Source organism: Nannospalax galili, unplaced genomic scaffold (assembly GCF_000622305.1).
Source record: "Nannospalax galili isolate Female #2095 unplaced genomic scaffold, S.galili_v1.0 scaffold576, whole genome shotgun sequence".
Taxonomy (NCBI): domain Eukaryota; kingdom Metazoa; phylum Chordata; class Mammalia; order Rodentia; family Spalacidae; genus Nannospalax; species Nannospalax galili.
In genome coordinates this window covers 739,928-752,142 of record NW_008339223.1, presented here as the reverse complement: position 1 = coordinate 752,142, position 12,215 = coordinate 739,928, and the positions used below count along the sequence as shown (strand labels likewise).

General features: G+C 39.1%; 1 long non-coding RNA gene across 1 annotated transcript; it reads right to left on the bottom strand.

Moving 5' to 3' along the window:
- Positions 1 to 539: 539 nt before the first annotated feature.
- Positions 540 to 6,071, bottom strand: LOC108490904. Its single transcript, XR_001872457.1, has 3 exons — positions 6,002 to 6,071; positions 4,923 to 4,959; positions 540 to 668 (listed from the first exon to the last, which is right to left on the bottom strand). It is a non-coding gene; the product is annotated as an uncharacterized LOC108490904 (long non-coding RNA).
- Between the last annotated feature and the right edge of the window lie 6,144 nt (positions 6,072 to 12,215).

Below are 12,215 nucleotides of genomic sequence, written 5' to 3'. Positions count from 1 at the left end.
ACTCAGAAATTGTGTGTGTGTGTGTGTGTGTGTGTGTGTGTGTGTGTGTGTACAGTTTTGAAGAAAGACGCTTAAGAAAAAGAAAAATAATTGAGATTTGCGGACCTATTTGCAAAACTTTTCTTAGCTCTCAATCCATTCTGAGTAGATCAAACATTTGTCCACTTGGAAGGAGATGTCAGATTCTTTTGTTTGAAACAGACCACTTAGGAGCATGCTAGGATGGGGCCATATAAAGAAGTAAGAAAATTTTAACATTTGCAAATACAAACTTCACAGTATCAGGTTTTAAATTTTTGAGCGAGTTGTCAAGAAATGAAAAACTGAATTCGACCTGAGTACTAAAAATGAAGTGTATGTTCCACAAATTTAGGTGCTTTAAGTTGAATGCATATGTTTTATAAAAAGCATGTAACCAAAAGTACACTTCCATTTTCAGAAAACTAAGCTGTCAACCCAGGCGAATGTCACTAGGATTTGAGAAATATGTAAAGAGACATCACATTACTTAATAACCTTGTTTTTTTCTGGATCTGGCCTTTATTAATAGAAAGAAATCTGGATAAGCTCTAAAAAGACTGAATTTAGCGATCAGTTCTGATCTGCATTTCCTTCATTTTTCAATGAGAAATACTCCTCATGTGAGCTGATGACTGGGACACACCGATCTGCAACAAGCAAGTAGAATAAATAACGGTTAAAGTGTGTCAACATTTATCTGGAATATTCAATCCCACTCCCTAAACCCACCCCCCCACCCCCCCGCAAGAAGTCGTTTGTCTTCCGTGTCCTGAGCTGTTTTGAGAATTCTGGCAAATACGGCAGTTAAACAAACTTCTCACACAGTATAAATACTGTCTGCTCAGGAAAGGCTTCCAGTGTTTATAGTCCATAAGTGAAGAGTAAAAAGTCTGCTATTTAAACCAAGAATAGTGCTCTTGAAAACGTCTGAGCAAAGTATTCAAGCAAAACTCTGGTGGCAGATCTGGGTTCCTGGCTCTTCCTGAATCCCTTGTCAGGAGGAACGCCATTCTTTTGTTACTTTTCTTGAAATTACCCGGTTACGTTTTAGAAGGGACTGCCTGGCCAGGGGGACCTGGTCACAACTTCCCTTCAGCACAAGGAAGAAGAAAACGTCTCATTTTCCTGAAGGCCTGGGAGGATGAACTGCGCTATGCATTGTTATCAGCGTGGTGTAATTTGACTGTTGACAAAGTATCAGTGGCAGTGAGAAGCAGCGAGCGCAGTTAGGAGTGCCGCGGATTGTAATCAAGAAGATGCTTAGCTGTGCAACACTGCATCCTGAGCAGATTTGAATCAACATTGCCTTAAGGGGATACACACACACCAAAAGAAAAAAATCCATTCATTTTTAGAGAGAAAATTAGAGTGGCACTTGAAGTGAAATCTGACGTGCGTTAATTGCTCTGCCGCTCTCCTAATTAGAGACTTTCAGATTCGTTCCTGCCGTCACTGTGAGGGCGCACTGTCTTGCTGGACAAATACTAAAATTGCAAATTAGTTTGATCAGGAAGTTTTACATATCAAGATTGAACTGCTCCCCCTGCCCCCCTTCCGAAAGGTGGACAGCTAGGGAGTGAAGGCCACCACTCTCTTTACCTTCAACCCAGCCCTAAAACAAGCCTCCTTAAAATTGTTTCATTATGACACTTAACGCAAAGGAAGCAGGTGCTGCTGTGATTTCCTTAAACAGATGGAAATGTACCCTTCATATTCTGCTTCATATGAAATATTTCAGGTGGGAAAAAGCCAGTGAAATGCTACATTACATATACATTCTCATATTTCTACTTACAGCTCCCAGATTGGGGAGAGACAGAGTTTTTCCAGAGACCACGTCACATGTCACATTTCCCCCAGGTCTGGGTCTAAGCTAGCACACCAGCTTCCCTTTCTTGTCTTAAAGTAATTATACTGCTGTTTGGCCCTGGGTTTGTCACCAAATATGATACCATAATAATTTGGGCCTCCTTTTTCAACTTCTGTCGCCGGAGCCCTTGAACCACTCTTAATTCATTAACATAGTGAATTTTTTTCAATTTCCCATTGTCTTGCAATAACAATATTAGTGCTGGGTGAGGGCTTGATTGGAGCTAAATTACTTGTTACCTGCTGGCATTTATTTATATGGCATTGAATTATAAAGCTTTGCTATTGTCATGCCTTGGGCGAATTGTTTATGACACCAGTAATAGGAGTAATTGTTATTGTTGAAATTACCTGTCAGCTACCCATAGCGGTGGCCCTTGTCCCACTGACAAATAGTGACAAGGGAGAGGTATCCTCCATGCGTCCCCTGATGGTTTCTCCTCTGATAATAAGAAGTGCAGGGCCTTTGATAATTTGCCTGTCACTGTTGAGTGCAGCTCAGAGAGAGTTGGCCAAATTGTTGTCATTCACTTTGACAAAGACAGCAAAATGCTACTGTGCGAGTAGAGGATTATCAAAATAAATGAAATCACTTACAACCCCTTTGTTTGGCTCAAGAATTGCCTGCCTTTGTATGAGGCTGTGAAATCAAGGTCCAGTTCTTATAGGTAAACCTCTGTTCCTCTAGGATGAGGGTGTCAGGGAAGGAAAGAAGATGTTAGAAGACCCATATTTTTCATTGGTTAGTAAGAAACTTAAATTTGAATATGAATTCAATAAAATTATAGCATGAATTCTAAATATGTGCATGAATGCATTAATTTGAAACATGTAAAATACACAGCTTTTCTCTCAGTGCAGTCAATGTGAATAAGCTTTCAAAAATGCATCCGTTTCCCTTCCACAGTCAAGTTTTATTTAAAAGTTTAGAATTCGACACCCTTGACTCTTCCAGACTTGAAAAATTATATAGTCAAATTTAGGATTATTATCTCAAATGGCCAGTTCCTTTTCATAAATTAACTTGTGTTTGTATACTATCTTCATGTGTAAAGATATAAATGAAACAAAGTCCCCGATATGAAGCATCAATTACAGCAGACTTATGGAGGAAGGAAAATAGCCCTGTTATTGCCCAAGCTCAAATATAAATATTTGCATTTTCAGCCCCCTGGTCGCAGAGGGTGAGCCTGTCATGCAGAGGGGAAGGAGTTGGAGGAGAGTGGGGGTGGGGTCTAGGAGCGCCCAGGCCTGAAACAAATGGTCTGTGAGCTTTGTTCTTGGAAAAACCAGAATCAGCCTCACCTTTCCACAAAAGGCATCATTTCATGCCAGGGAAATTCTTATTTTTTAAGGTGCCTGTGAGGCTGTTTTTCATTGATTTCTTTGACAAATACTTGCTGCTAAAAAAGTCAAGAAGGAAAGGAAAAGAAGCGCTGGAATAGTTGTAAAATATTGGCTTCTTATAGGATAGTAATCAGTTGTTTATTGGTCTCTACCAGACAAGTAATGACCAACCACAGTGTTAAGTGCCAGCCACATTGCCTTGGGCCCTTCTCACCTAACATCAGCCATTATCTGATTAGAGAACCTCCCAGGAAGTCGCTATTGCATAACTTTATGGGTCTTTACAGCGCAGGCTGGCTGGCAGGAAGGCAGGAAAACTACCTAGGAGGGTTGATAAAGCAACAGTGATTTTATTTCCCCCACTTACACCTTGCTCTCAGACACCAGCAGCTGCAGAAGAAACCTAAAATTGATCCAAATAGGAACTGTGTGGGGCATGGGGGCGACAGAAGGAAAGCGATCTATCCTTTAAAGCTTGACTTGGGCTGCACAGCGTGAGGTAATGCCACTTAGAGGCACCCAGATGTTTTCTGAGGTGCTACGTATTTAAAGCAAGCAAAGAGGATTTGAGCAGCACTGAAATCATATATCAGCAATGCAGCAATAGGAAGAAAATGTGTTTCTAATCTCTAATAGTAATGGATTCTTCTACAGGCAGCTCTCTGTGCTTAACTGTGTTGAATGTCCCTGATTAACAAGTGGAGGAGTGACATAATTAAGAGGTTATCTGTGGTAATAAAAATGCCCAAACTTGTCTTGGAATGTGATCCCTGCAGGAGATAATTTTTTAAGAATGTAACATGTCCTTGCTTTCTGTGTCAAGACACACGTTAGTGATCCCAGGAGGGAAAATAAACATATGTTTTTAAATGAAGATATTTAAAATGTACCCATATTTCAGCATGTTGCTATAACCTGGTCTTTTTTATGTTCCTCCTATAAAACCTAAATTAAGCCTCTTAGGAGTGGTTTTGCTGCAGGTTCCCTCGGAAAAACACAATACATTTTAAATGGTTCCAGGACCTGAGTGCACTTTAATATGTAATCACCAGTGTGCACGCTCTCCTCCCCGCTGCTGCCAGGGACCAGCTTTATAAAAGAGACTTCTTTAAATTTTAACTTCATTGGAAATGTAAACTTTTAGCAACTAGTAATCGTCCCTGTAGCTCTGTTGATGAAGCAGCTGGCAGCAAATTTATTCTCTCCTCTCCCTCTCTCTCTCTCTCTCTCTCTCCATCTTGAAACACCCATCAGTGTCAAAAGAAACTGCACATGTCCCCTTTGCTGCTCTAGCTAAAACTCAGCAATGTTAAGAAAAAAATGTCAGAATATGCTCAGAGGACACAGGACGATTTCTGCACCAGGTTAGGGAGTCTGGTAAGAATGGGCAGCACGGTTCTCAAAGATGCAGCTCTGTAAAATGCTCAAGCAATTCTGTTCAGAAACATTTGATATCGTATTTGGTAACGAACAACCTTCAGTTGTCTTAAAATCTCGTTGTTCTTTAAAATCCTTCATCGTGTATTTTAAAATGAAAACAATAATCCATTCCTCCTTCTTGGAATGGGTCTCCAGCCAGGTACAGCGTGAAAGCACATCTCAGACCCTTCAGTGCATTTCCCTCTTCTTTCTAAAATTCTTGGGATGGTCATTCCAGAAAGCAGAGAGAATTGATGGGCTCTTACACGTGCAAATTCACCAAGCTGATCAGTCCTTCTTCCCCTAAAAGAAATGTTCGTGCAGCTTTAGGTGTCTGCAGACAGCATACTTATATTTCACAAAAGCATTTACATCTCATTTGTGTATTAAAAATGAATAGCTGGCCAAGGCTTTAGTTTGTTTCCTCCTATTTTTTAAAACAATATTCAATAATCACCAAACAGTATAATAGCAGTAAAATACTCATCCTGTCATATCTATGTATTTAAAATTTAATGGCTCAAAAACAAAATACCTTACAAATTCAGTTTCTAGATATCCCAGAAATAGCAAGATTCATTTTACAGACACAAGGTAAATCTTAGCTGATTTTAAATATAAACTTTTCCAAAACAGGTTGTAAATAAATTTAGACAAATTTGGCTCTTAACCTTTAAAGATTTCCTGCCCATTTCTGTATGTCTTTTATTACATTAATTTTTTATTTAAATTACACCATTAACTCGATATGAATTTATCAAGAATACATGTATTGATTTATAAAACAGTACCATTAATTATTATAATAGCTAGATGTAGCTGATATTACAAAGCCATTTAAAGGTTTTTAATATAACTTGGACATACATAGATAGATAGACATTATGGACAAGACCACAATTTAAACTGGCTACCAGCAGTTAATGAAAGCTTAGATTTATATTCTAGTTTAGAGATTGACCATATTGTTGCTTTGCAGAACTATTTACATCATGCCGTTTTTCAAAGGGTGTCTCAATAAAAAAGCTAAATAAAATATTCAGTCAATTCCCAAAGCAGATTTTGTTTTCTATATTTTAAATGCTTAGTGAAAATAATTGATTGTGTGTGTTCCAAGCTTTGTCATGTCCATTCCAGGCGGCTTTCCTGAGGGGAGCCTCATTTGCATATGCACACTTTCACATACTTTTGATCCTTGCTGAAGCAAGCCCCTTTATTTCATCATCCGCCCCCCAATAAACCCGTGTATATGTCACAAAACCCATACATCAGGACGCAGAGGCTTTTTGGCATCTTTTATGTTATGCTTTCTTTTTCCTTAAGGTTGTGGAAATCTGGGACTTACCCCAAAGCCGCAAAGCAGGCAATCACAAAGATATTTGGGTAAGAAAGCAATCTGAAGAGGAAGAAAGAAAAATGAGGAAAAATATAAGCAAGTAACAACATCTTCAAATTCCTTTTCATTCAGATGTAATTAGCCAGTGAATAGACTGAAATTTAAATTCTTTCACATGGTACTTGGCTTGGGTCTCCCAGCCTCTTTTATTTATATCACTTTTCCCTGCCTGGCAACATATGTTACCGATTTATTATAGTATTTTTACTGTTAGCAGACAAACCTAAAGGCTAGCTGAGAAGGCCAGCTTCATCTGATGACTCTAACAACAACTGCAGGGCATCCTTGAGGGGGAGCCAATAGGCTCTTTTGAAGCTGTAATGCTATTAACCCTTTGGATGCCAAAATGTTTCCTACCAAAATGGGTTCAGACTTTCTGTAGACATTACAGATTTACCTGGACAAAAGTTAAATGTAAATGATTGATTCTATAAACATCTAGGTAACCTCTTCCACACCTTCTTTCACATCTCAAGTCCCCTTCAAGCTGTGTGAGTTACTGGTTCCTTTATTTCCCCTTTCTTTTACAGCGTGCTAAAGTCTGTGTGCATGTTGATAAACACCCCCTGTCAAGTTGTCACCACACCCTCCCCGTATCACTAATTCCCTGTTATTTTCTTAAAAAGAAATAAAAAATCCTTTAGCATTGAATTAGTCACATTTTTTGGTATGTGTGCATCCCAGAAAAGCAGAATTCAACTGAAATTCTTAGGTAAAAACCTGAAATTATGTTTCAAATGAGAGGGAGCAGCTTTTAAATCTATTTGCATGAGTATGTGACACTAACCAAAGGTTGGTGCCTTGTGATTTGTCCACATAAAAATGTCTGCCTTCAAACTCTGAGTCAACAACTCACAGGGCCCATTTTAAAGGTGCCAAATACACTCTGCGAAGTTCCTCAGTCCAAATCCTCTAGCTATTTTAAAATTTTTAGAAACAAATATTTTCTCCATTTAAATATCCATATGGGTCCACTGACAATTTCAGATACATTTTATAGAATATCCTTTAAACATTCTTTTTTTTGAAATTTTTAAAATTGCATCTCAGATATTGGAAAGCCAATATTGTCCAAGGTCTCAGCTTAGCAACCAAAATTTAATTATTTTCATTATTAGAATTGAAACAATGAAAAAATCAAATATTCCTAACAGACTTTAGGGATTTGAATGTTGAAATGAATTCTGAAGAGCAGAAGGGCACGCTGACAACTTGTCTGTCCAGACATATCTAACACTGAACATTCCATCCAAGAACTGTAACAGTGACAGAGCTCTGCAGCAGTTACACAACTGAACCTGAGTTTAGGGCATTAGCATGCAAAATTTGAGTTCAGATCAGATGGTAAAATAACTACCAACTGGCAACCCATTTCTCTGATTCCAGCTCTTATTAAAAGTTCTCAGATGTCCAACATTGATATGTACTTCATGCTACTTTTCAGTCTTTTCTTAGTACTACCTATGCATAGCATTGACATAGAATAAGGCAGTACGTAAACTATGTATCTGTGCATGTAATTACACAGGCTCATCCTAGGGTTATTATTTAAAAGTAGGGCTAGTATTTAAATCCCTTATATTTACTGTATACATTTCCTTTTGTGTCCCCAAGAGGCATCATATAGTGACCTGACTAATTGCTATGGAAAATTTCCAGTCGATATGATTATGATAGAAAGGATTTCAGCATCAGAGAATGAGGTCAATTTTAGAAGAATAAGCAAGCACACTGTGGTCCCAAGAGATGTCATAGAGAGAGAGTTATGAGCAGGACTCCACGTCAGACCTGCTGTGCCATAAATGAACTTGTCCTGAATGGGTTGATCAGGTCACAACGGCTTTGATATTAATCCTCTTAGAAGAAAATGAATGTAGAGAATTAGTTTCTTCTTCAAAAAGGCATGGTTTTGAATCAAAATGGAATCTCCAGCCCCGTTTGGTCCCTGTATGTAGCAGCCTGGTAAGGAGGGGAGGGGATGCCTCCAAGCTCTTTGCCAACAGCCCCTAGGCTCTGTGGTCACCCCACCCACCAATACGCCATATTCTCCTTCTCTCCCCTCCAACCTAAAACAGGTGTCATTTAAAGCCCGAGTCTGAGGTTGCCCTGGCTTCCTGGTTCCGGCCCTGTGGTGGCGCAGACATCCACGTGGCCCTTCTAGTGACTGTCACAGCCTCTGCTGAAGCCCTTCTCCCTCACCTCTGCCCTGCATCATGGCCCATCCCCGGCTCTCTGTTTTGTCCATCACTCCCCCATCCCATTTCTGACCTACGCATTTTCTAGATCCGTCATAGGTAGGTTAAGAAGTAATGAGAACCAGATGGACACTGCACAGAAATTGCCCAAATGGGTTTGAGAACGCGAGGAGCTGTCAGGCATGGAGAGAAGCTGGAATTTTTCAGCAATAAAATGGGATTTATCACCACTCTACCACAGTCATTGCCGACAACCGTTTACCTCGACAGAAACCCCATTCCAATAGGCTATGCCGATGCAGATTCTTTTTTCTCTGAAGAGTGATGATTAGTATTTGTTCTAAGGCTCGAATGGCCGGCACTGGAGGTAAAACATTTAGGCCAAAGTCCTGCAACCCCCACTGAGGCAAATGAACCTGCTAAATAAGTTCCTTCCACAAGGACTGTGTAATTGAAACCAGAAAGTGAGAGAATTTGATAAATTGCTCGACCCTGAAAGAATGTTAAGGTCATAAATTTTCATTGCATGTTTTCCTCCCTTTTAAAATTTTTTTATATTGATTGTATTTAGTATTTGCCTCAAAATTCAACAAGCTTACAGATCATCAGTTGTGGCCCTGAGGGAAGTACAGTAAATCATCAGTTAGAAAAGCAGGGGCAATCTCCCCTGTCTTCCAGAGAGGGGTGTTGTTGGCTCCTTGGAACTCCAAGGACCCTCAGGGAAGGTCTTATATTTCAGAATTATTCCAACTTAACACACAATTTGTTCTGGCACGAACAACGTACAGGAAAGATTTTTTTCTAAAGGGTGCTGCGCCACTTCCGTCCATTAGGAATGATGAACCGTTAAACACCCAGCAAGCCATTCGCCCCACTGGCACCTACCGACCTTCCCACACACACCCCTGAAATAAGAACTGTGGTGTTTGGCTAGAACTAGAAGGACGATCCTTGTTTTTTAGGGAGATGGAAAGTGTGGCTGTACACATATGCATTAGCACCCCTTCTTCTGAATACTGATTTTAGCAAGTCTGCATTGATATTATTCAAACTTTTCTTGAAGTATTGACTTAATGTGAAATAAAGCATAAGTCATATGAACACTCCATGTTATACATTACATATTATAAAATTGGCTAAAATGCTGAAGTCGTCACTCGTCATACAGTGGAAAATTACTACACATCTTGCTGTGAGGTTTTACTCTTTTTTTTCTAAGAATTGAATGAACTATGTTTTTCAGCATTTTAATTTAGCTATGCTCTCCACTGATCATGCGTAACCATGTACTGTAAAGACAAATGCTCTCTCGATCTAAGCAGGGTAGGTGATTATTTTATAGTCCAAACTTCTTATCCTTGGAAAACTTTAAAGAACAGCCTCTTATATATCTGCATATTTGATTTGCAGACCCACTATACAAAACCAGAGATATCTGATCAGTAATGCATCACTTTTGTGTTCAGAATTCTCAGAATTTGGGAGACCTAAAATAGGAAACAATACTTAGTGAGCATTGAGATCATTTCTCTAAGAAAGATTCCTTCTCATTTGTTTTCAGTTACTAAATTACCAGATTAGAGTTTGAAGTCAGTGCTAGTTCTAAGATGTATGAGTATTATGTAATTTATGCTACATTCCATAAAGTATAAAAAGTAGGGGCTAAATAATTTTTTTCATTAAAGTAATTAATGACCAGTTATTATTAAGAGTACTTCTATATCAAAAATGTTTTATCACGGTTGTAGGAAATAGTCCGTAAAAGAAATAAATTCCAAATACATTCTCAACAATACAATGTCGGAGACATTTTTGGTAACACAAATAAGTAAATAGTATTGGGGTTGTTGAAAATCTTGGACTATGGCACAAAAATAAAGTCAGGATGATAATCTGCATTTTCTTCACTTGTGCATGCACACACGTTCTCCTAAGACCCCAGCTCTACACTTAACCGTGGGGGGCCATGATGCCATGCGTATATTCTGCCTTTGATCCACTGGGTTGTTTTCCAGCCCTAAAATGTGGCTTCCTTCCTCTACACCTAATTTTTTTTTGTTGCAAGACTATCTCAAACAAACAAAAAATAAATAACTATATGCATATGTATACTTATATACCTTTAAATAAAATATGAACAGAAAATGGATTCACTCACTAATATTTTTGCAAACTAATGTTCAGCTGATGCAACTCAATTTTATTTTGCATCACATTAGTGTCATAATGGTAATGACTAGCCTTTATTCACTAACAGTTTGAGTCAGCACTTTGAGACGTTTTCAAATTAGGTCATACTGCACATTTGTGGCTGATACAAAGGTTGATTAAGAGAGCTATACAATTGTAAAGTGATGTGGTGTGAGTTGAATTAAGTTCTCCCTGATAGTTACGGGAAATGAGAGTCACCATAACTTAGCAGAAATAATGTGTGGACAAGTGGGGGGAATGTATTCCCATGGAGGGCTTGAGGTATTTTTCATTTACAATTTAACAAAGTCTCTTGTCTCTTATGAAAGAATTCTATCATGGGGCCTGGAACAAGCAATGAGCTACAGAAAGGACCCTGGTGGCTGGCCCCCAGGTCTGTGTCTGCAGTCTGCTTTTGCCTTTGAGTCCTCTTTCTTGTCTTAATAATGTTTTTGTTTTTTTCCTTTCCAGATCTATAGCTTTGCTAAAATTAAAGTGATCCTGTGTCACAATTAAGCCATTTTCCCATAATGTAACAATTCTGAGGCAAGGCTTACTTTGTAAGCTAGACCTGGAGGGAGAGAGAAAAAAAAATCAGACTGTTTAGAGGGATATTGTCATGACAAATCCACGAACTCATCTAAAATTCAAGAGTATAGGATTTTCTTTAATTCACCTAGTACTTTAAGTAAATTGTGAAAATGGTCCCTGAAAGCCAAGAGTACGTTTTAACTGAGTTTAAAGAAAACAAAAACAAAAGCTGAACTCGTAATCATTTGTTCAATAAGAACAAAAATAGTAGTTTTGGGGACTGGAGGGACCACTCAGTGTTTAAGAGTGCTTGGTGATTTTCAGTGGACTTGTATTCAGCTCCCAGCACCTACATCTAGTGGCTGACAACAGCCTGTGACTCCAACTCCAGGGAGAATCTAACATCTCTGTTCTCCGTGGGCACCTGCACTCTTGTGCACACACACAGGCAAACAAACACACACATGCACATAATTAAAATAACTCTTTAGAAAGTAGTAATTAGCATTGTATTCATGTCATACTGTCTTCGTCAAAAAATAAAGCCCCAGAATATAAATGCATCCACATATCAATTTTATTTATTTATTGCACTTTCAAAGCAGAGGAACCTTGATAAGAGCTTAAACGGCCTGTGGCACTGCACTGAACAAAAAGCCCCCAGCTTTGCAGTCCCTGTGCTTCTTCCCAGTCGAAGTCTGCTTGCTTGCCTTGAGCACAAACCCTGAAGCACAGGTCTCCAATGTGATCAAGGTGTATTGTGCCTCAAGCATTTGATGTGTCTATTAAACATCAGTTCCTGGGAAGGCTCTTCTGCTCTGGTGTCCTGCTGGACTCAGACTTGCCCCATGCCCATGATGGTGTGTGCCAATGTTCTGCCTTCACCACAGCTTATCCCAGTCTGTTTGGAATCTTTTTCACATACTATCTGACTTTTCACTTTGGCTAAACTTGTTTTCTTCATGACTAGGCAAAGCAAGAGAAAGGGTAAGGGTTCTGCCAAGAAAGTGACTTTTGCTTTGTTTTTTTGGGACAAGGTCTCCCTGTAGCCCCAGGCTGACCCTCATTATTAGAGAGATCCACTTGCCTCTGCTTCTGAGTGCTGGGATTAAACGCATGCACCACCATGCCCAGCAAGAAGGTGGTGTTTTAAACATAAATGGAGTCATAATAATTTCAGACTACACAACTGTGATTTTTTTTGCAAGAATGCAAATAGCCTAAGCAAGTACTTTTTGGAAGAAAGA